At 34.7% G+C, this 19,446-nt stretch overlaps 1 protein-coding gene and 1 pseudogene across 1 annotated transcript in view; one reads left to right on the forward strand and one right to left on the reverse strand.

Moving 5' to 3' along the window:
• LOC102593603 (F-box/kelch-repeat protein At3g23880-like) overlaps positions 1-19,446 on the reverse strand; it is a 69,192-nt gene that overhangs the window by 30,005 nt on the left and 19,741 nt on the right. The gene's annotated exons all lie outside the window — the stretch shown is intronic.
• LOC102593278 (apoptosis-inducing factor 2-like) overlaps positions 16,559-19,446 on the forward strand; it is a 7,664-nt pseudogene continuing 4,776 nt past the window's right edge.

The following is a 19,446-nucleotide window of genomic DNA, read 5'->3' on the forward strand; positions in this document are numbered from 1 at the left end:
CAACAACTCCAAACAACACTAATCCTTTCTCAAATCATAAAAATGAGCTTGATGTGTGGGGGAAAGGATCAACCCACACAAAGAACTCACATACCTTAATAGGGATCATCCCCGACGATTTTCACGACGATCTTTGACGGAAGCTCCTTGATTCCCTCTTCTTCTTCTCTTCTTTCTCTCTTCCCCTCTTCTTCACTCAAGAACCCTAACTCTTACTCTTTTAAAATAGAACTAAAATGATCCACAAGAAGCCTAACTCATTAATATAACCCCAAAAGAATTGATTTGTGTAAAAGACCAAAATGCCCTTAAATTTTCGGGCGGATCCCCTACCAACTGCCCAACTTTCAAAGGCCATAACTCACTCCTACGAACTCGGAATTGAGAAAACTCGGTGGCGTTGGAAAGACCATTCCACAAGATTGCAACCATAACTGTAAATACTCCTAAATCATCCTGAGCTAGGAGTTACGACTGCTCAAAGTTGGCCAAAATTCACTGATTTCCATACTTAGCAAAATTTCCAAAACTTTAAAATTCTTTCCAAAAATGAAAAATTCCAATTCTAAGCCTCTTCAATTATCTAACATTGCCGGATGTTACATAAGGGAAGGCCATTAACTAGAAAGTCTTTCAGGGGCATCATAGCTGGTCCCATTTCTTCGGGATAGAAGCTTTCAATCTGAAAATGGATTTGCAAATGCATCAAGGTTTCTGAAGCTAATTGAGTTAGTAACGAAACAAAGAGACATAGTGACATGTATCCTAACCTTCATATTATCTAGGTTTAAACGCCGTCCAAGAATCCTAGCAAGAATTAGAGCTTGTTATGAAGTTATCAAAACAAAATGTTGTTATGACAGCTGTTCAACTTCTCAAAATTTACAAAACCAATTAGAACTATGAACGCTTCATGAAAGGTACCGAGTGTTGAATATTGATTCAAATGTAATTAGAGGTTCCTATTTAGTGTTGGGTTTTAAAGATGTGAACAGGAAATGAAGGGTTGTGACTCTCCTGAAAGGTTGTGACTATGTCGAAGGGTTGTGACTTTTATGAAAGGTTGTGTCCTTTCAAAAGGGTTGTGACCATTTGAAAGGTTGTGCCTTTTCCAAAGTGTTGTGACCTTTCTGAAAGGTTGTCTTCTTTCCTAAGAGTTGTGACCTTTACCCTTTGTTGGCTATAAATAGAGAGGCTTTTCTCTCATTTTTCTGCATTGAATTCTTCCCTTCTTTTGCATACATTTCTTACAAAACAAAATCGATCGATCGTGTCTGTGTGTGATTCGTTGCTGTCTTTTTGAGTTCGTTGAAATTATCGAAGTTTGAGGTACCGCTACTTCTTTAATGGTTAATCCGTTTTATCTTGGGAGGAATTAATCTGCAACCTCGGGTACTTGAGGGGATTAAATTTCTTAAGGACACACAGTGTATCCGTTTTATCTTGGGAGAAATTAATCTGCAATCTCGGGTACTTGAGGGAATTAAATTTCTTAAGGACACACAGTGGGTTCTGTGGAACTCGGATAGTTCTTTGTTTTTCTTTTCATCTTTTATTATTTTTGGTTTGCTAATCTGAATACAGGAGATAACAAGCTTAAGTAAATTTAGTATTGATGGTATTTTCTGTGGTAAGAAAATTACTTTTATTTTCTGTGTTCTTTTGTTGGAAAAAAAGGAGAAAAAGAGAATTATTTTATCATATGATAAAAGAGATTTGGGATGAATTAGTACTACTTTAATATGTTCAAGTATATTTTTGTAATAAGTTTCCTTGGATGAGTAAGATTATTTTATTTCTTCCCAAGTGCATTGAAGCATTGCACCCCTTCAATTTTCTTTTCAATAAGAAAAGTTATTTTGTGCATAACGGTTAAGATATGCAATTAATTTTTTTCCCCTATTTTCTTGGTTTTATATAACTATGAGAAGAAGTAAATGAACAGATGTTGTCTCCTAACAATATCTGAACATGAGTTTAGTTTCTTGTTGAAATTCAATGTCTTCTTAGGAAAATTGGAATATGACGGAAACTGGGAAAGAAAGAAAAAATTAGCAAGAAAAGTGACTTGCATGGAATCATTGCTGACAAATAGAATATGATTCAATGGGGGTAAATCAAGTTTTATCTTTATTTCCCTTGATTATTATTTTTTCTATCCTTCATAAGTTATGAGATTTATTTTATAAATGTTAAGATAGATGGTCATTATGTGATCATCTCAGAATATATATTTATTACTATTAATATGTATTCTGTTTAGAGGAGGAAACAAAAAACTTTTGTAGTTTCTACTCCATGTGAAATTTGATTGTGTCTGACTTTTGGAGACTAAAATCCTCTGATTTTTTACTTCTTTGGTTTGAAGAATATAAAAACTTCACAAACAAATCAGATTGTGCATTAGTTTGAAGAATATAGAAACTTCACCAATTTGTTAAATACTCTGTTCGAATGAATATTCTGACTTGAAGAGTACAAAATCTTCATCGGGAATATTAAGGCTAAATGATTTGAAAAAGATAAAATCTTCATCGTTAGCTAGAAACAATGTTGTATTTGAGGTTTGTGGAGATTTAAACCTTTTTGGTTTACTACTCTGTCTGAATGTGAAACTGATTCGAAGAATATAAAAACTTTATCAGAATTCAAGGTTCATTTGGTTAACGATTACAAGAATATAAAAATTTCATCGTTAAACTAGAAACAAGTTGTATAAAGATTGAATCTTTATTGTTAGTATTCTAAATACTAAGTGATCTGTCTAATTGTGACAGAAAGGAAAAAAAATACTAGTGACATAAAATTAGTGATTTTTGTGCGTGCAATAGGTGTTTATATGGATTAAATCTCCAAAAGAAGGCTTCGTGTTGCCAATGTGTATTTTGATGGTATACAATATGAAAGCATGAGATTTTATATGTGAAAAATAATTTCAAATACTTGAAAAATATTTTTGAGAACATATTTAAAATGTGGGGGTTCTTTACTTGTGATTAAAGACAAAAATTTAGACTTCACAATCTAATTTAAATTTGAAAGTACAAGATATGAAATTTAATGACATTCTTGTATTATGTTAGACCCACAAAATTCTTGGAGTATATTTGATATTGTGGTCGTTGAGTCTCTCTTTACTAGTATATGATATGACTAGTAAAAAATCACAAAATTATATCACTCGTTCAAAAGAATTGTATTCTTTAATGAAAAAGTGTCACTTAAAATATTGTGATTTTTCATGAAAAGATATGTCTATTAAAATAAATCTATATGTATAGACATGAATATTGGTGAAAAGTGATTTGTTATGGTTGTGGCGTAAAACAAATATTTGGGTCATATTCCCCTTATTGGACCGATGAGACTATGGTCATGAGCAATTCTATAACAAATTGAATGTTATGGAAATGTCTTTCTGAAAAGGACATTTGGCAAGGTGCTGACTCTAAAACTGTGTTTGTATTTGACAAAGTTATAAAAAGTAAAGAACAAAATATTATTTGTAGAAAAAGGTTACCTCACGAAAGGTCTTTTCAACCAAGTATTTTTGTTTGTTCTTACTTGCTTGAATCAAATTGTTTGTGACATGAACATTTGGGACATGTCAATTACAAAACCTTGCAAAAACTGATCAACTTAGAAGTTTTGCCTAACTTCTAGTGCAATAAATCAAAATGTCAAGTATGTGTTGTTGAAAGGAATTTTAATCCCTTAGAATTGATTTACACTGACATTTGTGATATGAAGTCAACACCATCTCGTGGTGGGAAAAGTGTTTCATAAATTTTATTGACAATTGCACTAGATACTGTTATGTCTATTTGCTGAATAATAAGGATGAAGCACTAGAAATATATAGGCAATATAAAACTGAAGTTGAAAATCAGTTGGATAAAAAGATTGTCATGATTAGAAGTGGTAGATGTGGAGAATATAAATCTTCTTTTGCAGAAATATATTTGGAAAATGGAATAATCCATTAAATTAATGCACATACTCACCTCAATCTAATGAAATTGTTGACAGAAAAAACTGAACTTTAAAGGAAATGTTGAATGTCCTACTTATAAGTTCAGGTTTACCACAAGATTTGTAGGGGTGCTATCATTATAGCAAAAGAGAATAAAAAAAATTTGTCTGTTCAGAAAGAGAGAAACAAAAAGTTTTGTTTGTTAGTAAAGGGAGTAACAAATAAAAAAAAATTGTTAAGAAAGGGAGCAACAAAAGTTGTGTTTGTTCAGGCTTTGTTATATCCTGATAGACAATTGTTTGTCATCCCTTAAAGTATATACAAGCAATAAATCTTGAAAGATAGTGATATAACAATTTCCAATATAGTCTATTCCATATGAGAAATGGAAATGAGGAAACTATTCCCAAACGGGTCAAAATAGGACCTAAGACTTTGGATTGTATGTTCATTGGATATGCTACAATGAGTAAAGCATGTTGAGTTATGGTTCATAAGTCCGAACCGTCGGATAGTCCAGTGAAGGGTCTAAATGACCTTGGAAATAACCAAAGGAGAATGTACTTAATAAAGAGATTCAGAAGCGTAGTAAATGTCAATGGACAAATTACTTCCTCTAGGTTTGATTTTGTAACATTCCTTCTTGAAAATGAGTCCATATAGTCGAAGAAGATATGTCTTCTATGGACTCATCCTTTTTGAAAAGAGGCTGGCAATAGTAGGATAAATTCAATCTTGATCAACCACACTTGAGAGTTGGTTGATCTTCCTCCAAGAAATAAACCTTTGGGTTCAAAGTGGATCTACAAAAGGAAAAGAAAGTTGATGAAACTATTGGAAAATACAAAGTAAGACTTGTTGTCATAGGCTTTAGACAATAAGAAAGTCTTGATTATTTTGACACATAATAGCCACTAACTAGGATTACATCAATTCAGATGTTAATTGCGCTAATTGCGGTATATGGCCTTCAAATTCGTCAAAATGGATGTGAAAACATTTTTAAAAAAAATTTAAAATTGGAGGAAGAAATTTACATGAAACAATCCGAGGGCTTTGTGGTTCCTGGTAAAGAAAAGAAAGTCTGTAAACTTGTTAAGTCACTTTGTGGACTAAAAACAAGCGCCCAATAATGACATGCAAAGTTTGACCAAACTATGTTGACAAATGAATTCAAGATTAATGAATGTGATAAGTGATTTTACATTAAAGACACTCCAAATCACAAGGTCATTGTTTGTTTTATGTTGATGACATGTTGATCATCAAAAGAGACATTTCTGACATAAATGCTACTAAGCATATGCTAGAAAGTAACTTCGATATGAAAGACATTGAAGTTACTGATGTGATTGAAAAGGTACTTGACAAATTCAAGCATTCGGATTTCAATATTGTCAAAACTCCAATAAATGTGAGATTTGTACTTCAAAAGAATAAAGGCAAAAAGGACTCACAATTGGATTGTGCCAGAGTATTAAGAAGTATGATATATATATATATCATGATGTGTACGCGATCAGATATAGCATGTGCTATTAGTAAACTGAGTCGGTTCACGAGTAATCTCAATCAAACTCATTGGATGACAATGAAAAGAGTTTTGGAGTATTTAAAACATACTTTAAAAAAACTATTGCTTTGCATTATAACTAATATTCAACATTATTGGAAGAATATAGTGATGCAAATTGAATCACCAGGTCAAATAAAGTAAAAATCCACGAGTGGATATGTATTTACTCTTGGTGGAGGATCAGTCTCTTGGAAATATTCCAAACAGAAATGTATCGCTCTCTCTACTATGAAATCTGAGTTTATCACTCTAGATAAGACTGGTGAAGAAGTTGAATGACTCCAAAATTTCTTGAAAGTTTTTTGGCCCAAACCTTTAGCTCATGTATGCATACACTGTGAGAGTTAATTTGCAATAGGTAGGGCATGGAGCATGGTGTATAATGAAAAGCCTCGTCATATATGACGTAGACATAATATCGTTAGAGAACTACTCTCTAGTGGAATTATCATAATTGACTATGTAAAGTCAAAGGATAATGTGTCGGATCCACTTACAAAAGGCCTAACTAAAGAGGGAGTTGATAAATTATCAAAGAGAATGGGACTATTGCCGAGAACAAGCCATTGTGGCAGTAACTCTACCTAGACGACTGGAGATCCCAAGAACTAGGTTCAAGGAGATCAAACAAAGTCATCAATGATGGTTCCACATTGTCAAAATATTTTTTATGGTCCATTCTCATGATAAGACAATGTTCAGTAACAAGGATAAAGGCATTAAGACTTTTTAATGATTTCTAAGTTTGATACATGGTATATCAAATGGTGTATCTACGGGATAACACATTTAGAAATCACCTATGTAAGTGTGAAGTGTAAGCCGCTTCAAGGAGAATCCGATAAGGCCAGTTCTCTACGCACTTATAAACCAAGACGTGTTCATGGCTGAAACGAACAAAACAATGAGAACCAAAAACAGTTCAAGGGTTGATTGTGTGACTTATGTTGTCTAGGTATACACCAAAGCTCGACGGTTCAAAGATATCAAATCTACCGATTGACCGAGTATATCCGATATATGTTCACTACGGAAAGTTCAAAGTGCCTTTTCCATAGTGTTGTGACCTTTCTGAAAGGTTGTCTTCTTTCCAAAAAGTTGTGACCTTTACCCTTTGTTGGCTATAAATAGAGATGCTTTCTCTCATTTTTCTGCATTGAATTCTTCCCTTCTTTTGCATACATTTCTTACAAAACAAAATTGATCGATCGTGTCTATGTGTGTGATTCGTTGCTGTCATTTTGAGTTCGTTGAAATTATCGAAGTTTGAGGTACCGCTACTTCTTTAATGGTTTATCCGTTTTATCTTAAGAGGAATTAATCTGCAACCTCGGGTACTTGAGGGGATTAAATTTCTTAAGGACACACAATGGGTTCTATGGACTCGAATAGTTCTTTGTTTTTTCTTTTCATCCTTTATTATTTCTGGTTTGCTAATCTGAATACAGGAGATAACATTTAGTTGGCACATTAACACGTTGGTTAGGAGTCCTAATTGAGTCAAAGCATATCTTCTGTTAGTTGCTAATATTTAGCTTAGTGGATAAGGTTGTGATTAAGTTAGTGGGTCATGTTTCTCTTAGGTGGTTGAGTCTTAATTCCTATTTAAAGTGTCCTATGTATTTTCTTTAAGATATGAGAAATATAACATGAAAGTTCTTTGCAACTCTTCTTTTATCTTTTGATACGTTGTTTCTTCTTTCTTTATTCTCCAACAAAATTGGTATCAAGAGCCAAGTTAGGTCAAACTGAGAGCAAATCAGTAGCAAGAAGAAAGTGACAATTGAGAGTAAAGAATGGCTACCAATGGAGCATCTACCACATCTCAACAACTAATGCCCATCTTTAATGGGCATAAATATGAATTTTTGAGCATAAAGATGAAAACTTTGTTCAAGTTTCAAGAATTGTGGGATTTGGTGGAGAAGGGCTATGCTGTGGAAGATGAAGCACAAAGGTTGCGGGAGAACAAAAAGAAGGACTCCAAGGCTCTGTTTTACATCCAGCAAGCGATGCATGACTCAATTTTTTCCAGAATTGATGTTGCAGAAATATCAAGCAGGCATGGGATATTCTGAAAAAAGAATTCCACGGCTCGACAATGGTAATTCCTGTTAAACTCCAATCACTCTGACGTGATTTCGAAAATTCATCTATGAAAAGTAGTGAATATGTGCAAGGTTACTTATCTTGGGTGAGTGCAATTGTTAATCATATGAATACATACGGTGACAAAATTACTGATGAAACTATAGTTTCTAAAGTTTTGAGAAGTCTTAATAAAAGATTTGATCATGTTGTAGCTGCTACTGAGGAGTCCCGTGATTTATCTAATTATGGTTTTGATGAATCAATGAGTTCATTGCAAGCTCATAAGGATAGACTGAATGCTTCTCAAGAAAAGGGCGAAGAGAAGGCATTTCAGATTAAGGGGGAGTCTTCTTTCAAAGGCAAATCAGAAGTTTCAAATGCCAGAGGATTTGGAGGCACAGGTAGTTTTCGTGGACGAGGTCATGGTAGAGGACGAGCTCAGTTTGGTGGTGAGCACCGGCAATTCAAGAGCAATATTCAGTGCCGCTATTGTAGAAAAATGGGGCACAAGGAAGCTGATTGATGGACTAAACAGAAGGATGAACCACAGCCAGATTTTTTCCATTTGCATCTTCAGACACTAAACGGCCAATCAAATTCTCTATATCATTCCGCCTTCCAAAGATATCAGAATCATCAACCAAAGAAGTTGAAGGTGTTCTAGTTTCTTGTTTAGTCGAACCAAAATGCTCCTTTAAGCCAAGGCGGCCAATTTGCTTTTCCAACACCTCCAACTGCTAAGCCAATCTCCATTTCTGAAATCTGCAAAGCAAAACAAGGAAACACAAAATGATTCTTTAACAAGATATATCTTCAAATAGTGTTTGTTAAGAGCTTTACTTTACCTGTTGAATGCTAAGAGTAATTTGCAAACAAGAATAGTTTTCTACAGTGTACAGCTAACAGCTATAGGAAAACATGTCAAGAAGTTGGGAATTTGATAACATCATGAGGTACGGTGAAATGATTACAAGTTTTCCCTCGTAGTTGTTTTGCTATATATGCAACATCTTTTTCTTTATAAAAAAAAAAGATATATAATTTTCAAGTATTTAATTAGAGTATTCAAGCTTTAATCATTCTGATAAAGTTCTTCTTGATAGTGAAAGCTAAAACACCCCATAGTAAATTATTACCACGCATACCCAGATCAGGTGAAAATTTATTTGTATTTGTTATTTACAACAAATACATGATATAAACCAATAAAAACATGATATATGTAGACTTTTCAAATTAGGAGGATTGTCTCGAGCTTTATTGGGCAGGTTGGAAAAAATTGATGGTTTTTGGGCAAATATTGACTTTTTGGTATAGAGGCAATAACGTGGAGTTATGATGTAGGATTAAATAAAGAGCAACATTCACATATAGCAGACACAAAAATCATATTTGTATGTTATAGTTATAGTTTGCATAATTGCGCTCCATAATAAACATAAATATGTTTATTTCTCTATACATATACAAAAGGAAGCAGTTGTATATAATCTGTTTCTGTTTCGGTATACATATACAAAAGATCAATTGTATAATCTGTGTTTGTATAAAGCGAGAAAGAGAGAAAGACAAAAGAGAACTGGGCAGGGAAATATTTGTATTGTATAATTATAAGTGTATAGGACGAAGATATATGTATTTGCATGTGTATATACAATTTTCTCTCGCTTTATACAAATAGAAACGCAATTTATACATTTCTGTTTGTATAAGTGAGAGAGGCGAGGGAGAGACTGGCGAGCGAGATCTAGGAAAGTGGCGAGCGAGATCTAGGAGAGGGGAGAGAGGGGAACGAAAATATATGTACATATATAATTTTCTCTCGCTTTATACAAACACAAACACATTTTATACATTTGTGTTTGTATAAAAAGCGAGAGAGGCGAGAGAAAGAACGAGAGTGGTGAGCGAGATTCACCAGGAGAGAGGCGAAATAGCAACAATTTGCTATGTGGTACAATAAAATCAAACTATGTTTATAAAATTTAATTTGAATTAATAATTTGCTATTATATACAATTTTCCCTTAAATAATTACTCTAAGCATATATAGTACTCAAGTTCTAACGTGTGCTAAGAATTGTTTATGTATTATTCCTATTTTACAAAGTGGGGAAAAGAGTTGACCTATAGTTTGGTGGGGACCACATACCTTGATAATAATAAATATATAAATATTGATATAGTAATAGTGTGTTAGCAAGAGCTACAAATGTCTAATTTTTTAACTTAATAGAAATATTAAGTAAAGATTTCATAAAATTTAAGAAAGTACACACATATTTAATTTAAGATCATAAAATTTAAAAATCTTTTTTTAATTTTTAAACTTCATGCTCAAATAAACTAGAATACTTATATTGAAACATAATGAATACATCAATTCTGCAACCATATGATGTATCATCTACCTTGACTATTGGGTTATTGTAAAGTAGTTGAAAGGGACAAAAACATGGGGCTAAGAGAACACAGCCAAAAGTAATTTATAGAGTCCAATTATCACCAATCAAACCTAATGAAAATCAATGAGAAATAGGAATGACAATGTAGTGGAATGGGTATTGGTTGGGGTGAGGTAGGTTTGAACTTATGCGGTTGCGGGGTGGGGCAGGGTGGGTACAAAATAAACTTTGATAAAATTTATACTAGACAAAAAGATTGCAGATTATAGAATTGATAAGTTTAAATTAAATTATTATTTTTGAATTAAAAACAATTTTTTCTCCATTCTCTCTTTGTAGCATATCTCTTTTTTTTCTTCTTACAAAGTTACTACTTTTTAGTTATTTTTCTCCCTTAATATTTGTTCTCTGTAGCAAATTACTGTAATTATTATAGTTTGACTTCTTAATTAATTAGCATGTCTTTTTAATTATTTTTCTCTGTACCAAATTACTGTAAGATTTTTTATTTTCAAGAAAGCAAAATTGAAATAGAATTAATTTTTTCGTGTATATCGAAAAGATTATTCTGAACATTTTTCAACATTATGAATTTATCAAAACTAGAATGATTTATTTTTAAAATTTCATTTGAATTAGCTAAAAGAATAATCTAAAATCACATGTCTCTTCATTTTTCAATTTAACTTGAAAGGCTTAAAAAATTAAAGTGTAATTTCATGTTTGATAGTTGATCAAGATGTAACCACCATCCAAACAAAGTGTAAGATGTCACATTTGTTATAATGTTCTTCGAGAAACAGTAATATAGAGTGTTGGACGGAAATTTTTACTAATTAAGAGTAAACTAAAAAAGAAACCAAAATGAGTCAATATATAGTATATACATATAAAATAATTTGAATACATTTGGCTCCGCCACTGTTTATATGTATGACTTTTCTAATCATTTTGAGCTATACTACCCCAAGTTACTATCCGAGGATTTATCAAATTCATCTTTTCAAGACCTTAAACTTTATTTTGTAGTTTAAATTTGGTAATTTTAAAAATATGTTTACCAAGTTTTTGTTGTTATTCAGAAGTAGAAGCAGTATGTGTAACGCACGTGACGAGAAATTAGTTATACTAAAAGTGAACGAATATTTGGCAAAAGTTAGATTATCATTTTGTCCCTATACTAAATTATAATCTAATTAATTATTAGTAATTTTCTCAAATTTAATAAGAATTTTCGAGCTTGAATTGTTATGATAATGTTCCTCTTGATAGTGAGAGCTAAAACACCCATAGTAAATGATTGGCATAATACATAAATTGGACCCTTAACTTGGCTTCAAATTATAAATTTGACCTTTAACTTTGTCACTGCACAGGTAGACACTTTAACTATCCAAAACTTAAACAAAAAAATACTCAAATCCTACCTGGCAAAATGCGTGGCGTCAGAGGTACAATTCAAGGGCCCCAACAGTTAAAAAAAAACATTGAAAAGACTATTAAATCCTTAATCAATCCTTTTATATATATAGTTTAATTTTTTAAATCAAATTTCACTTTATTCTCATTCTAATTTTTTCAACATTTTCCCCTCTCTTTTTTTGCATTATTTGTTGTTCATTGCAAAATACACAAATTGCAAGTGACATTTAATTATTTTTTGTTATTGTGAAAAAAAGCTATAATGAAGTTTTTTTTATTTTTCCCTATATCTATTGTAAGCAAGATGGGGTGAGTATACACTTGTAAAAATCGAACGCAATCCGAAGACTCTTAATCAACGACTTCGATCCACACTTAAGGGCCCCCTTAAATTTTGATTATGTATCATATTGTTACTCAAACTTGACAAAAATCTTTGAAAATTTCATTTAGACATTTTATCAAACAGTTTAAGTGCACCATTTTACTTAATAATTTTTAGCACTCTATGTTTATTTTTTAGCCTCCGAAAATTCGTAATTGTAATTTCGCTACTCACTATGACAATCATAATACAGAAAGCATCCTTTTTTTCATTAAGTATTTGACAACTTAAAGCACAAAGACACTTCAAACTAAAGAAAAAAAGAAAAAGTGAATTGATTTTCATGTCTTCCTATATCTATGGGCTGCTTTGAAATAATTCTGCAGCAAAAACGTTAGTTTCCTCCAGTGATTCCCATATTGGCTTGAACATCTGACCAACAATATGCAATTCTTGTTTGTAAAGTGTTGAACCTTGATACCTTGACTAAATTAAGGAAGAAGAATAGGTAATCGTTCAAGTATATGAAATTTCTGCACATATTTTGATCAATTTTTTCTGTGATTTGAATATAAGAGGCATGAATTTTAGAAATTTAGATTAGGGTTTTTTTTTAAGAAGAAAGAGTTGAAGTGTAGTAAAAAATTTTCCCCAAAAATGAATTTGTTTTCACTTTCACCTTATTCTATATTATAACTAGTAATATTACTCGCACAGGAATTTATTATCATAATACTTAAATTCTATCGGTCATTAAAACTAAAACACTATACTATCTTACATATAAGATTACGTAGTAACGAACATTAATAATGTAAAGGAAAAAGAAAATTATAACATCTTATTATTTATCCTTAATAACATAAACATAAACTAATGACTCTAAAAATACATACCAGGATATGTAACAATAGAATGAAACAAAAAGGAAAAAATCGAGCCCACTGAATACACAATAATTATTCTCCTCTAGTACCCGAGGTTTAAAGGAATAAATCCTCTAAGCATAGAACGATTTTATTCATCACTGTATTGATACAAAAATAATGGTGTCAATGAGCCACTCAGCAGGAGCAAAGTACATGAATATTTAACTTTGCAAACGAAGAAGAAGTTCAAAATTTTCGTTGTTTTAAAATGAGAGGAAATCTCTCTATTTATAGACAACAAAGGATAGTGTGAACAAATATTTATTGTGCCTTATCAAAAAAGTCACAACTATTTGGAAAAGTTGCAACTCTTCGGAAAGGTCACAATCTTTCATAAAAGTCACAACTCTTCATAAAAGTCACAACTTTTCATAAAAGTCACAATTTTTCATAAAAGTCACAATTTTTCATAAAAGTCACAATTTTTCATAAAAGTCACAATTTTTCATAAAAGTCACAATTTTTCATAAAAGTCACAATTTTTCATAAAAGTCACAATTTTTCATAAAAGTCACAATTTTTCATAAAAGTCACAATTTTTCATAAAAGTCACAATTTTTCATAAAAGTCACAATTTTTCATAAAAGTCACAATTTTTCATAAAAGTCGCAATTTTTCATAAAAGCTGTGAAAGGGGAAGGCTAATTTTGGAAATAAATAAATTAAAAGGGAATCCCTGATTTTGTGGTAGCGCCACGTAGGCGGGCCTAGGGTTCTCTTATATATATATATAAAATTTATTTTGTTATTTTTAAAATAATCTAGGTATATTTATTTTAGTTAGTTGGCAGCAACTGAGTGGTTCACTTATCCACGCCAGAGCATTTGTGTAACACCCTGGATTCGAGAAAGACCAAAATGCCGATTTTCAAAACTTACAGGTGCCACCGACAGAGGCCAAACCACGTCCCGTGGTCTGGACCACGGACCGTAGGTAGGGTCCGTGGTTGGCCACCCTGAAATCCCAGGAAGAACCACGATCTATGGTCGGCCCTACGCATCGTAGGTGGAACCACAGTCCGTGGTCCAGGGTCTGTGGATCGTGGCCCTCAAACCAATTCCCAAATGCCAAATAGCGCCCTGCCAGGATGGATCGTCGATCAAGTTCGTCGAGGGCTTTGTCAGCTTTTAAGTTAGGGTAGTTTTGGTCTTTTCCCCTATGCATTGGGCCTTTAAACTACGTCATTTAATACCTAAATTGCGTCGTTTTACTCAGTTTAAGCCTGATAATTTAGTCAGAACCTATCAAAAACCTTTATACCCAAAAATCACCAAAACTTAGAGCAAAAAGAGAAGAAAGAGGTGCCAGTTTTCTCAAGAACACGCAATATGTTTTCTTCAGTTTCAACCCCGAAATCGAAGAATTTCTCCGTAGATTTCGTCACCAGGTATGTGGGATTTTACTAGTGGGTTCCTTTTATCTACTAGGTCCCTAGAATCCAATCAGTTTCTTGATTCTACATATCTTGTTTAGACCTAGGGTTTGTAAAATCTTGGAGAATTATTATGATTTCAGTTGCTATATTATCCATAATCTATATATCATGTTTTCTTGGAAACATTGCTTAACTCCCTGTATAAAATTCAGAACCCTAGTTCGTGTAGATTCTCTTAGTTCATGAATTATATACTTGGTAGGTCAGTTAAACAGCAAACCATGCTCCAGATTTCGAATGTCACATAATCAGTATATAAATGTTATATTCTCAGTTAGCATGTCAGTATTTTGAGCTATTCAGTATTTCAGTTACATTTTGGTCATATACATATTCAGTTGGAAGTAGACTTAGCACCGAGTTGGACTAGGTTCAGCGTACCCTCATAGTTCTAGAACTACTTGCCCCCGTAGGAGTATAAGTCCCCTCTTTTGGGCATCAGATTTAGTGATCACGTCAGTCATGCCTTTATACCCCAGGAAAGGTATATTGGGCCTTCTCGATGGGGCGTATACACCAGACTCCATGTTTAGCTCACATGGTTTTATGTCGGTTAATAGTAGCTCCCACAATCATACTCTTAGTGCATTTGATCAGGTTTTCAATATATACTTCAATATTCAGTTTAGCATGTCATGTTCATGATTAGTACTTGGTCATTATATTCAGTTTAGTTTTTCAGTTATCTTTTCAATATTTACATTTTTGCTCAGTTTGTAGTATTGCTCAGTTATGCTGTTTCAACTTATATATGTTTGTTCAGCTTAGTATCTATATTCTGCATGCTTAGTACATTCAAAGTACTGATGCATACTCTGCGCTACATCCTTTTTTTATGTAGGTTCAGGTACTCAGCATCCAGATTGCACTTAGTTCAATTCTCGGTCCGCACTCAGCAGCTTCAGTGGTGAGTCCTCATATTTCGAGGACAATAGACATGCTTTCAATTTAGTCTTTACTTTCAGTTTTTAGTTTTGTTAGAGTTAGCTGGGGGCAAGTCCCAGCAACTCAACTCAGTTAGAGGCTTTTCAGACATAGTAGTAGTATCAACTTGCCTTGTTAAGTTTGATCTGTCAGTGTTATTAAACTCTTAGTATGTTTTATACATTCAGACTAGTCGGGTATTCCCCATTTTCAAGTTATCTATTGTTTAGCTTCCGTACAGTATTTGTCCTATTCAATATTTTTAGTATGCTTATGATATGCCAGACTCAGGGTTAGCGTGGAGTCACTCGTGATCCTAGGTCCCGTGTACGTCAAGGGGTAGCTTCGGGGCATGACAAACTTGGTATCAGAGCATTAGGTTCAAGAGTCCTAGGATGTCTGAAAGTCGCACTAGGTAGAGTCTCTTTCAGGGGTGTGAAGTGCACCATATCTATGAGAGGGAGGCTACGAAGTGTTTTAAGTAAAATTTCACTTTCTTTGTTATTCTTATCGTGCATGGGTATGATCCAACTTCTCTTTTTTAATTCGTCGTTATGCATTTCAAATCATGTCTCCTCGTAGAGCTAACACACGGAATGCTAATGCACGCAATGCTAACGCAATTCCTCCAATCCTTAACCATGAGGTTACGAATGTAGAATTTTAGAATGCGATCCAGCTCTTGGTTCAGAGTGTGGCCAATCAAAATAATCAGCAGGTCCCATTTCCTATTAACAGTAATGGTGGATCAGCTATAGCTAGGGTTCGAGACTTTGTTCGGATGAATCCACCTGATTTTCTAGGGTCGAAGGTTGGTGAGGACCCACAGAACTTTATTGATACGGTTAAGAAAATTCTTGGAGTAATGCAAGTGAATGGAACTGAGAGTGTTGAGTTGGCATTCTACCAACTTAAGGATGTGGCTCATATCTGGTTCACTCTGTGGAAAGATAACAGTGGTACAAATGCAGCTCTTGTGACTTGGGATTGTTTTACTAGAGCTTTCCTAGACAGGAATTGAGAGAAGCTAAGGCACAAGAGTTTATAAATTTGAAGCAAGGCTATATGTCGATCCAAGAATACGAGCTGAAGTTCACCCAACTCTCCAGGTATGCTCAACACATGGTAGCCGATTTAGGGCACAAATGAGTAAGTTCTTGTTTGGGGTATCCGATCTGGTGAAAACTGAGTGCAGGAATGTTATGCTACTAGGGGATATGGATATCTCCAGACTAATGACTCATGTTCAGCAAGTTGAGGGAGATAAGCTTAGGGAATTGGCTAAGGATAACAAAAAGTCCAGGACAAGAAACTACGAATAATCACAGCAAAAGTCAGGCGGTGGAAATCGCTCACAGTTTCAGCAGAGGTTTACAGTCCCATCACCTTCATCAACTAGTGCTCCATACGCAAGTTTCGACAGGATCAAAAAGGTAGGGCATCAGGCTCTAAGTCTCAGGGGAGTGCTTTAGGTAACATGGCTTTTCCAACTTGCCCAAAGTGTGGTAAGAACCATCCAGGAGAGTGTCTTGCAGGCAAAGAATGCTGCTTTGGTTGTGGTCATTCTGGTCATAGGGCTCAGTTTACAGCTCCATCAGCACCAGCAGGTCACCCAACTCAGCAGGGTGCTTCATCTGGTATAGGTGGCGGTCAGTGCCAGAACAGGTTGTATGCTCTCCAGGCTCACCAGGATCATGAAGATTCTTCTGATGTTGTCACTGATACATTACGAGTATTTCATTTGGATGTTTATACATTGTTAGATCTAGGGGCTACACTATCTTTTGTAACTCCATATATAGTAGTCAACTTCAGTGTGAGTCCAGAAACTCTCTTAGAACCCTTCTCAGTCTCTACTTCAGTTGGTGACCCAGTTATAGCTAGACGGGTATACAAAAATTGCCATATCACAGTCTCTCAAAAAATCACCTCGGCAGATCTTGAAGAGTTAAAATTGGTAGATTTTGATATCATTCTAGGCATGGACTAGTTACATTCCTGTTATGCCTCAGTCGATTGTAGAACTAGGATCGTTCGATTTCAGTTTCCAAATGAGACAGTCTTAGAGTGGAAGGGTAGTAGTCCAGTGCCTATGGGGTGATTCATTTCTTACCTTAAGGCCAGAAAAATGATTTCCAAGGGATATATCTATGATCTTGTTCGGGTTAAGGATTTAAACTCCGAAACCCCAACTCTTGAGTTAGTCCCAATAGTAAATGAGTTTCCAGAAGTGTTTCCAGAAGATCTTCCTAGAGTTCCTCTCGAAAGGGAAATCGACTTTGGAATAGATCTTATTCCAGATACCTAGCCTATTTCGATTCCTCCTTACAGAATAGCTCCAGTCGAGCTTAAGGAATTGAAAGAGCAGTTGAAAGACCTTCTAGATAAGAGCTTCATCAGACCTAGTATCTCTCACTGAGGTGCTCTAGTGTTGTTCGTTAAAAAGAAAGATGGTTGTCTCAGAATGTGTATTGACTATCGGCAGTTGAACAAAGTCACAATCAAGAATAAGTATCCCATCCCCAAGATTGATGACTTGGTCGACCAACTTCAGGGTGCTAGTTGCTTTTCTAAGATAGACCTCAGATCCGGCTATCATCAGCTTAGAGTTAGAGATAGTGACATTCTGAAGACAACTTTTAGAAATTGGTATGGTCATTATGAATTTGTAGTTATGTCTTTTGGACTAACAAATGCTCCTACAACTTTTATGGACTTAATGAATATGGTGTTCATGAAGTATTTGGATTTGTTCGTCATCGACTTTATTGACGATATCCTTATTTATTCTCGGAGTGATGAGGAACATGCGACTCATTTGAGAGTTGTTCTTCAAACTCTCAAAGATCGCTAGCTATTCGCTAAGTTCAACAACTTTTAATTATGGTTACAGTCTATAGCTTTCCTTGGTCATGTGGTATCCAGCGAAGGGATCCGAGTGGACTCACATAAAATTGATGCAGTACAACACTGGCCCAGACCCACCTCTCTAATAGATATCAAAATTTTCTTGGGTTTGGTCGGGTATAACCAGAGATTTGTTAAAGGATTTTCATCCATAGCTTCCCCACTGACTAAGTTGAGTCAGAAAAAGGTTAAATTCCAGTGGTCCGATGAGTGGGAGAAAAGCTTCTCAAAACTGAAGACCAAGTTGACCACAACTCCGGTCTTGACTCTACGAGATGGTTCAGACGGTTATGTAATATATTGTGATGCATCCAGGGTCGGCCTAGGTTGTGTATTGATGCAGCGAGGTAAGGTCATAGCTTATGCTTATAGACTGCTTAAGGTTCATGAGAAAAACTACCCGACTCATGACCTCGAGCTTGCAGTCGTAGTATTTGCCCTAAAGATTTGGAGACACTACTTGTATGGTGTGCATGTTGATGTGTTCACAAATCATAAGAGCCTCCAGTATGTGTTGACCCAGAAAGAGTTGAATCTTCGTTAGAGGAGATGGCTTGAATTTCTCAAAGACTATGACATGAATGTGCTTTACCATCCGGGCAAGGCCAATGTAGTGGATGATGCTCTCAACAAGTTGTCCATGGGTAGTGTAGCATATGTTGAGAAAGAAAGGAAAGAGCTAGCCAAAGATGTTCACCAGCTTGCTTGCTTAGGAGTTTGCCTTACGGACACATAAGATAGTGGGGTGATAGTTCAGAATGGATCAGAATCTTCATTGGTAGCAGAGGTTAAGGAAAAACAAGATAGTGATCCTGTATTACTTCAATTGAAAGGTGCAGTTCATAAGCAAAAAGTTAAGGTTTTCTCCCAAGGGGGAGATGCTGTACTTCGGTACCAAGGTCGCTTATGTATTCCTAATGTGGGTGAGTTGAGGCAGCAGATCCTTACAGAAGCTCATAACTCTAGGTATTCCATTCATCGAGGTGCCACTAAGATGTACCGTGATTTATGGGAAGTCTTTTGGTGGAATGGCATGAAGAGGGACATAGCAGACTTTGTGGCTAAGTGTCCTAATTATCAACAAGTTAAGGTAGAACATCAGAAACCAGGAGGTATGACTCAAGAGATTAGTATTCCTACATGGAAGTGGAAAGTGATAAACATGGACTTCATTACGGGTTTACCTCGTACTCGTAAACAGCATGACTCCATTTGGGTAATAGTGGACAGAGTTACTAAGTCCGCTCACTTCTTATCTGTCAAGACTACAAATTCAGCAGAGGACTATGCCAAACTCTACATCCATGAGATAGTCAGGTTGCATGGGGTTCCCTTGTCTATCATCTCAGATAGAGGTCCTCTCTTTACCTCTCATTTCTGGAAATCTTTTCAGAAAGGTCTTGGTACTCAAGTAAATCTCAGCACAACATTTCATCCACAGACGGATGGTCAGGCAGA

This window comes from Solanum tuberosum, unplaced genomic scaffold, assembly GCF_000226075.1.
Source record: "Solanum tuberosum cultivar DM 1-3 516 R44 unplaced genomic scaffold, SolTub_3.0 scf00229, whole genome shotgun sequence".
Lineage (NCBI taxonomy): Eukaryota > Viridiplantae > Streptophyta > Magnoliopsida > Solanales > Solanaceae > Solanum > Solanum tuberosum.